Source organism: Myotis lucifugus, unplaced genomic scaffold, assembly GCF_000147115.1.
Source record: "Myotis lucifugus unplaced genomic scaffold, Myoluc2.0 scaffold_23, whole genome shotgun sequence".
In the NCBI taxonomy this organism is placed as follows: domain Eukaryota; kingdom Metazoa; phylum Chordata; class Mammalia; order Chiroptera; family Vespertilionidae; genus Myotis; species Myotis lucifugus.
Window position 1 is genome coordinate 4,799,223 of NW_005871071.1, and position 9,620 is coordinate 4,808,842.

Below are 9,620 nucleotides of genomic sequence, written 5' to 3' on the forward strand. Positions count from 1 at the left end.
TTTCATGTACTTTAACAGAAACTTTGTATTGACTTCAAAACCTTTACAGGGATAATTTCTGCTTTCCATAACAATGATATCTATGGCATCTAGCTTTCCACTCTATATTGGTGACACAAGACAGAGGAAGGCCACATGTGATGAGTTCCATTATGCATCAGTTGCAGCCATGGAAATTCAAGAAAGACCCCCAACTTACCCCGTATCTTGAGAGTTTTAGACGTTATGTTGCTGACACTGTGCTGTGGCTAAAGGGTGAAAATAAAGATATTCTATAACCTTGGCTGTGAGCCTTGAACATGGCTGGATTGGTTTCTCACATCACAACTCATTTTTCCATGAGCCCCGGTGCCTGGATGCAAAATACTTTTTTTTTTCTTTGTCTCAAGAGCCTTTTTTTTTTTTCATTTTTACAATGGAGCGATGATGAAAAAATACATTAAACATGAGGATGAAAATCCTAATCTAAATTATCCTTCCAGTCATTCTAGTTGAAATACTCTATGAAACAGAATACTCCTCATGAAAAACATCTTTAGGAGAAACATAAAATAGGTTCTGGGAAAATTATTGTTTCTGGGGGATTTGACTTTTGTCCTGGTCATGCAGAGAGTGCTGCTCAGTGGTTAAGCCCTAGCTACTTTTGGGTCAGACCAACCTGGGCTCCATCTCTACTCTGTCATTTACAACTATGAGGACTTTGCAAGTTGATTAACGTTTAATTTCTGGGCAAGAAGAGGGTTGTGTAAACTGGAATAATAACTACTTTATATGATTACTAGGCTTAAGATAATATGCAAAAGAGCTTAGCATTGTGCCCGACAGATGTATTATTTATATTCATCTTAACTATTATTATATTTACTCGAGGGCCGGTGCACAAAATTCATGCATGGGGGGTGGGGTGGTCCTCAGCCCAATCTGCACCCTCTTCAATCTGGGACCCCCTGTGGGATCAGGCCTAAACCAGAAGTCAGACATCCCTCTCACAATCCGGGACCGCTGGCTCCTAACCGCTCACCTGCCTGCCTGTCTGCCTGATTGCCCCTAACTGCTTCTGCCTGCCAGCCTGATCGCCCCCAACTGCCCTCCCCTGCTGGCCTGATCACCCCCAACTGCCCTCCCCTGCTGCAACCCACCTCCTCCGCTGGGCCCCGCCTCCCCTGTGCGTGCGGCCATCTAGTGACAGCCATCTTGTGATGGCCATCTTGTGACGACATTAGGGCATGATGCGTGAGGGTATGACAACCACCTAGGCTATTATTACTATAGATTATACTTATTTTCAGTACAAGGCATAATCTTCATGTTCTTTTAGGCTAGTATGATGAAATGTCAAGCTATAACTATTATGTTCATAATGCAGTTTTAAAGAAACCAATTTTTATGACACCCTCTTAGTAAGTGAAGAAAATATTTTTAATTCAAACCAAAAATATTATTTTAATCAAATTTCCAGGATAATTCCTCAAATTCATATTTTACTTAAGTTACCCAAATAATGGCTTCAGTTATCCACATTCCATCGCAAGAGACTTTGGATGTGTCAATGAACTGCTGCTCTAAACTATTATTTTCTAAAATCAATCTATTTGGACAAATTTTGGCAAAGCCATAATAAGACTTCTAATAGTCCTGAGGAAATAACCAAGTAGTTTCAGGGCAGAAATTATCTATACTTTTATACACTACAGTTTCTTTATCTATTCATCCATCAATGTACACTCAGGTTGTTTCCATATCTCTTACAAGAAAAAAAAATTTAACTATGTATGGTCATGGATGTTAACTAGATTTATTGTGGTGATCAATTTGAAATATATACAAATATCAAATCATTATGTTATACACCTAAAACTAATGAAATGTTATATGTCAATTGTACTTTAATTTTTAAAAGTCACTATAAAAATCAAGTTTGAGAAAAAGGAACCCTCGTGTACTGCTGGTGGGAATGCAGACTGATGCAGCCACTGTGGAGAACAATATGGCGTTTCCTCAAAAAGTTAAAAATAGAACTCCCATTTGATCCAGTGATCCCACTTCTAGGACTATATCCCAAGAAACCAGAAACACCAATCAGAAAGGATATATGCACCCCTATGTTCATAGCAGCACAATTTACAATAGCTAAGATTTGGAAACAACCTAAGTGCCCATCAGCAGATGAGTGGATTAAAAACCTGTGGTACATCTACACAATGGAATACTACGCCACTATAAAAAAGAAGGAACTTTTACCATTTGCAACAGCATGAATGGAACTGGAGAGCAATATGCTAAGCGAGATAAGCCAGTCAGAGAAAGATAAATATCACATGATCTCACTCATATGTGGGATATAATGATTAACATAAACTGATGAACAAAAATAGACCTAGAGAAAAATGGCATGGGAGGTGGGAGGGAGGGGTTAGAGATCAACCAAAGGACTTGTATGCATGCATATTAGCATAACCAATGGACACAGACACTGGGGCGGTCGGGGCTTGCTCTCAGGGGTGGGGATGGCCGGGGGGGGTGGGTGATCAATTGAGGAAAAAGGAGACATATGTAAAACTTTAGACAATAAAAAAAATCTATTGCTTTTTTCTAAAAAGTTATTGAGGATATTATTTATCTATTTAACCACTATGTAATTCCAATATGTAGATAAGGGTGAGAACTATCTTTGAGATAGAGTAAGAAAAGCTTTACTTCTAGGTATATATCCAAAAAAATCCAAAACACTAATTTAAAAGTGTCTATACACCCCTATGTTCATTGCAGTGTTGCTTACAATAGCCAAGATATAAAAGCAAACCAAGTGCCTATCAATAGACAAGTGGATAAAAGTTGCAGAACATATACATAATGGAATATTACTTGCCCATAAAAACAAATGAAATCTTACCATTTGCGACAGCATTGATGAACATAAAGGATATCATGCTGAGTGAAATAAGTCAGCCGGAGAAAGACAAATACCATAGGATTTCACATATATGTGGTATCTAAAGAACAAAATAGAAACAGACTCACAGAAACAGAGAACATACTGATAGTTGTCAGAAGAGAAGAGGTTTGGGGGGCTGGGTGAAAAAGGTGAAGGGATTAAGAAGTAGAAATTGGTAGTTATAAAACAGTCACAGGGATGTAAAGTACAGCAGAGGAAATATAGTCAATATTTTTAAAATTATGTATGGTGCCAGGTGGTTACTAGAAATATCTGGGGGGAACACTGTGAAAGTATATGATTGTCTAACCCAGCCGTGGGCAAACTATGGCCCGCGGGCCGGATCCGGCCCATTTGAAATGAATAAAACTAAAAAAAAAAAAAGACCGTACCCTTTTATGTAATGATGTTTACTTTGAATTTATATTAGTTCACACAAACACTCCATCCATGCTTTTGTTCCGGCCCTCCGGTCCAGTTTAAGAACCCATTGTGGCCCTCGAGTCAAAAAGTTTGCCCACCCCTGGTCTAACCACTATGCTGTACACCTGAAACTAATACAAAATAATATTGAACGTAAACTGTAATTGAAAAATAAAATCTTTGTTTTAAAGAAGAAGGTTTTTAATCATAAATGATAATTCAGGTGACAAAGAATAAAATGTTTTCAGTCACAAATGATAACTCGGGTTATATAGAAAGAAGTATTTCAGTCATGTATGGAAAAGAAAAAAAGCTTTGTTTCCCCCAAGGAACAAGTATGTTCTGCCCTCTCCACTCTTAATACTTCCTCCTTATGGGCAATGTCAGCATGTTACTAAGCAGGTATCTCTTTACATTGGCTGCCAGGAAGCTTCAACTTCAATGAGCAAGTATATTTACTTATAATTCTACTAGAGGCTCGGTGCATGAAATTTGTGCACTCGGTGGGGGGGGGGGGGGTCCCTCAGCCTGGCCTGCCCCCTCTCCCAGTCCGGAAGCCCTCAAGGGATGTCCAACTGATGGCTTAGCGCTGCCACGAAGGCAGAAGAGGCTCCCGCCACCACTACTGCGCTCTCCAGCCATGAGCCCGGCTTCTGGCTGAGTGGCGCGCCCCCTGTGGGAGTGCACTAACCACCAGGGGACAGCTCCTACATTGAGCATCTGCCCTCTGGTGGTCAGTGTGCATCATAGCGACCAGTCATTCCACCGTTTGGTCAATTTGCATATTAGCCTTTTATTATATAGGATGATCTGCATGTTTGTGACCTAGCTTTCACTTACCCTTTATTTCTATTGCCTTTATATATGGGGTAACCCTAATTTTTAATTACATTTTACTGTAAGACTTTTATAAGCCACATCAAATCTAAGAGTGAAGTAAGAAGTTAGAAAGTCAGAAAGAAATGGAAAATTAATCACTATCAAACACCATTAGTGTAAAAGGCAAGTGTTATGAGCTTATATCAACAGAAGATTAGTCATTCTGGTTCTCCACAGCCTGTCCACATATGTCCTGGATTCATCACTAACAAGCTCTGTGACCTTAAGCAAAATATTTAACCTCTCTGTGCACATTTTCCTCAACTATATAATGGGCTTAATAATAGTACTCTTCTTATAGCATTGTTGTGAAAGTCAAGTGAGTTGATTCTGTAAAACAATGCCTGGCAATAACAGGTATTCTGTTAGCTACTGTTGTTATCAAGAACAAAAAAGAAGACATCATTATTGGTACAAAGAATCTCAGTGTCTAGTAAGATAAGTGCCTACACACAGACAGGAAAAATAGTGCAAAGGATGGTTTCATTGTTACTGTGTTTGACAACCAGCTCATTCAAAAATCATACTCTGCCCTTTTATTTACATTCCTGTCACTTTCTATATGTAATGTAGAGCCAAGAGAATTTTCTTCCTTAAATTCCAATCTACAAACATGGGGAAGTTAATATTTCATTGACATTTAATCTAATTGCCCATATGTGATAGCAATGATTATAGTACTTTGTCCCTGACATTTATGTTGCCTGAACATCACATGGCTTAAATTGGCCCACAAGCCATAACTGTCTTCAATTGCTATCTGTCTTTAACTTTTCTGGATTGAGAACAAAATTTCAGCACCAGAGTACATACTCTTTCACATGCAAACAAACCCAAACACACAAGCACATGTGTATACACAAAGGAGGTATGTGGGTACCATAACTGAAACCACCCCTGCCCAGTCAATCTGCTATTATTTTTCATCATTTCAATTGATTGTGCAGCAGTCAACTGGACTGATCATGTGGTGACCCAGCCTGGTCATTAAAACAGCTGTGATAATCAGATCAGCTGGCAGACAGTCAACTTTGTTCATCTAGAGATGGCAGGAGTCTCCCATGTCAAAAAATTTTGCAACCCTGAGGTAGACTTTATTATTGTAGACAGCATTCCTTTTTCAGGCCATTAACATAACTGGGATCCAATTATCAAGTTCACTTAAAGCATCACTTTTTGAAACAAGCACATAAACTGCAATCAAAACTTGGAATGCAGTGCTCACTTCAGCAGCACATATACTAAAATTGGAATGATACAGAGAAGATTAGCATAACCCCTGTACAAGGATGACATGCAAATTCATGAAGCATTCCATATTTAAAAAAAAAAAACACCTTGGAATGTATGTGCTACATCTACCGAGATCCTCCTGTTAAATAGTTGGAAAGGGGTGCCACAGAGACAACAAGGCTTTTTGGCTCCGGTATAAAGGGCTGGATTCTTATGGTGCTTTATTTCCCAATTTGTAATTCCAAAGTCTGAGCAGTGCCGATGTCTAGTTAGCTACATCTTCATGTCCTGTATGGTGGTGGGTACAGCTGGACAGAAGCAGGCTGCTGGTTCAGTGTGATTGTGTGGCCCAGCCTGAAAAGCCTCCTGGGACCATCAGTGTTCTGCAAATTACAGTCGGCCTGGCCTGAAGGTCAGCAGCCATCCCCCAGCAGGCACTGGCCGTCCCAGCCCACTGCCCTTGAGAAATTGGTGTGCTGCAAAACATATTTGCTCAGATACGGAGAGAAAGCGATTCTTCACCTAATTATATCCATTTGGCTCTGAACAGATAGATCAAGTCTCTTTGTGGGGAAACAAAGCAAGAAGGAAAGGGACGTTTATGTTTACTTGCTTGTTAAATCTCTGAAAATTTTGTAGGGAAGCTGTGTGTAGCTAAAATTAGATCATGAATGTTTATGCTTTGTGAATTGAACACACTATATAAATGAGGAAATGGAAAAGTGAGAGAAGGATAGAAAGAGAGAGGTGGGGCAAGAGTATGCACCCCAGCGCAGGGCTGTCTTACAGCAATGGCCATAGTGAATCCCTATCTACAAATAGCTCCCGGCACAAATGCCTTCTCTCTAGCCTGTCAAAATAACAGTCATTCTCCATCATTGAAATGCTTCTCTGAGTGCTGCTATTCAATCTTTCTCAGCTCTATGCAATGTCTTGACTCATTTGCAAAGAGAGCTGAGTGTAAGCCAGCATTTCACATGTAAGCTGTTTTGCCAACTTAGGGTTAAATCAGTACACAGAGAAGCCCAACTGGAATGGTCTGAAAGTACGCACACAGCAGCTTGGGAACCACATAATACGGGTGCACCAGCCCAATGGGGCAGAGCCAATTGACCTCAAGTCTATTTGGGCAAAATTGTACAGTAGGTAACATTTTCTTTGGCCCAGGAGGTTACCAGAGCTTTTACCCGCTATCTTCCTTCTTAGCTGGTGTCCAAAACAAGTTCCCTTATTCTTTATCTATTCCGTATCCATCTTCATCCTTACTCCCCTAATTTTGTCCTCTTAGACCATTCATTCACACTAAGATATATGACCGTTCTCTTGGGTTCAGCTGTATTTTAATTGGGGTCAACATAAAAGAGATGAAACTCTGGGTGGAATTTCAGGCCTTGTTCAGAGAAGGACTTAGGGCCATGTAAACCTTTCTGACTGACATTCCTAAACATCCCACCCTGCTGCAGGTCGCCACAGTCTCTGTTCTGTAGTGGACCCCAGAATCATCCCTTGTGGCTAAAGCTTTTTCTGCACAGCCATGCAGAGGGCTGACTTGGAAATTATCTTGAGCACAATGCTTGGTCCAGGAGCCCTGTGAAAGCATGGCCCTGGAGCAATAAGGCAGGTAAAATAGCTGGGAATGAGAGCCAACTTCCAGCCCAACTCCACCACATTCATCTGGAAAATGAGGATGTTCATTTTCATCTTGACCACACAGCACCTTGCACAACGGCAGCTGGAGCCTATCTAAGAAAGCCTTTGAACCCCCTTAGATTAAAGGGATTGTATAGTTTAAGAACAAAAGGATTCAAAGCCCTACTGTACAGTTTAAAACATTATTACTATCCTGGCTACTGGTCTCTAAGAGAGAGCCACTGCTTTTCTAGTTATTTTATCTTAATTTGCAAACAGTCCTAGCTGAATTGTTCATTTATTTTCAAAATCATGCCATTAGTTACAAGGTTAAGATTCAAATGGGCAGGGGAGAAAAAAAAGAAGCAAGCCAAAATGGACACCTAGATCTTTAGTAAGAGTTTTGTTTGCAAAGCATGCATTTCATTCCATCTGAAGGTAAAAACAAACACATGTGGGGAATGTTCTCTTCACTTCCAGCTCCATGGCATCCCGAGGTCTAGGGTCTGTCCAACTCTCCTGTCCTGGCTTAGGCTGAACAGCTTTGGGGTTCTGTTCTGGAAGCACTAGCTCTGTGAGACTACCATGTGGAATGCCCTATTCTTGGGGAGTCCATTATAGATCTCCAAACTGGAGGTTTGTTTTGGAGGTTCATGAATTTAGCCTTAAGGAAAAAAATGTGATTCAAACAACAAGTCATAGTTATATTCAGCTCAGAAAACTTCTGGCTAAGAAAGGAAGAAGGTAAGATGTAAAAAGGACAAACTGTGAAAGTGTCATGTACATCAGCAATATACTTAGTTGAAGCATACTAACCAATCTTCTCCACCATGTTCTATTGGTGGATTCATTCTTAACTCAATCCAAAATTGTATTCAATTCTTAAAAAGAAAGAAGAAAGAAAAGAACAAGACTGACTTTTTTGATTCTGTCATTAACTGTGGTAAAGGGTGGTTTTTCAGCCCCTAGATGGCTAAGGGCACTTCATAATAGAATCCAGCGCCTTTCACCCCTAAATCACTGATTTGAATCCAACCCAGGTCACTACTGACAGAATGTGATTACCTCTAGGTGCTGTCTAGTGGCCCATGTGGAATGAGCTGATGGTCTCTGTCCTGTTCCATGTGGGTAGTTGCCCACATCACCTCGTTGTCAGTTTCAAACGAGAAGCCAAGGAGTTAATGGATGTGGCACCAGAGCCCCCCTTGCCCTGGGAGGTGGTGCCCTCCAGGTCGGAGTGGAGGGCACTGCCTGCAATGTGTGAAGCCAGGCCCCGATCTCCCTCATCACTTTCTGGGACATCAATCCATCTCATTGTTCCATAATAACCTTTGCCATGGACAAAGAATAAAAGGCACGGCTGGGGTTTTATCCAGGATTTATTTCCATTTTTCCTGGCATGGAAGACTCCCAGTCATGAATGCCACCCACTTATGTATATCAACTTTCAATTCACCATCCTAATTAGAAAAACAGGAATTTATAACACCAATGCCATATGAATATTTAGTTTTCAAATAAAATGTTATTGTATTATGTTTTTCTATTTGCTTTGATGTAACAGATTTTGCTACAGAACAAAAAAAAGATTTAAACTCAACCAGAGCCACAGACACAGTACAGGAATTTCTATTCACAAGGACAAAGGCACGCATGTTGAGAAAGAATGACCATACATAATCCATACTCTAGGACTGTATATATTCCTACCCTTTAGAGATCATGTCATTCAACCCCCTCTTTTTCAATGAGTAAACTGACACCCACATAGGCAGTGTCTTGTTCCAGGTCACACCGTGAGACAATAACATGACTAAGATTGATGAGGAAGCCCCAGACCTGTGCTGCAGTGCTCTTGCACAGAAGCATTTCATTTCGTTTCCTTAGCAGGTGTTCGCTGAGCACTTCCTGTGAGCCAGGCACTCTGCTACATCCCGTGGTGGTGGCAGTGGTAGCCGTGGTCATGGAAGTGGGGGCATGGGGACAAGAAAGAAACTCTCCCAGCTCAGCATCTAGCACAGAGCCTGAGATGTCAATAAACAAGAATAGACGTATGAACAAAAGGTTACATATGAGGGTTATTTTCTGATAGGTTTTACAAGAGACATCCAGAGACAAATATTTAAGTAAACGTAATTTATTTTAGAAGTGATGCCAAGAAGCAATGACAAAAGAGAGGGGAAATAAGAGAGGGAAGAAAAAGAATGTCATACAGAGTGTGCTAGTTAGTAGGTTGCTACTGAGGGCACCTGGGGCACAGGGCATTCACTCCCAGCAGCTCCCACATGCTACTACAGTCACAGATGACCCTCACATAGTGGGTCATAGGAGCTGGCAACAGGAAACCATCAACCTTTCCAGAAACTGTGAGTGCTGAAGGGGTGTGAGTGGGGCAGCAACAGCTTCTGCTATAAGGGTTTATGATCTTGTTAAGAATATATCTAACATTTAGAAGACAGTCAGTAATACATAAGAAAGGAAATACAACATGGAGAGTGATTGCTGTGTTTCTCAATACAGG

General features: G+C 40.7%; 1 non-coding gene across 1 annotated transcript; it reads left to right on the top strand.

Annotated features, from left to right (window-relative positions):
- Window positions 1–5,454: 5,454 nt before the first annotated feature.
- LOC111825378 lies at window positions 5,455–5,561 on the top strand. Its single transcript, XR_002828543.1, has one exon. It is a non-coding gene; the product is annotated as a U6 spliceosomal RNA (small nuclear RNA).
- The last annotated feature ends 4,059 nt before the right edge of the window (window positions 5,562–9,620 follow it).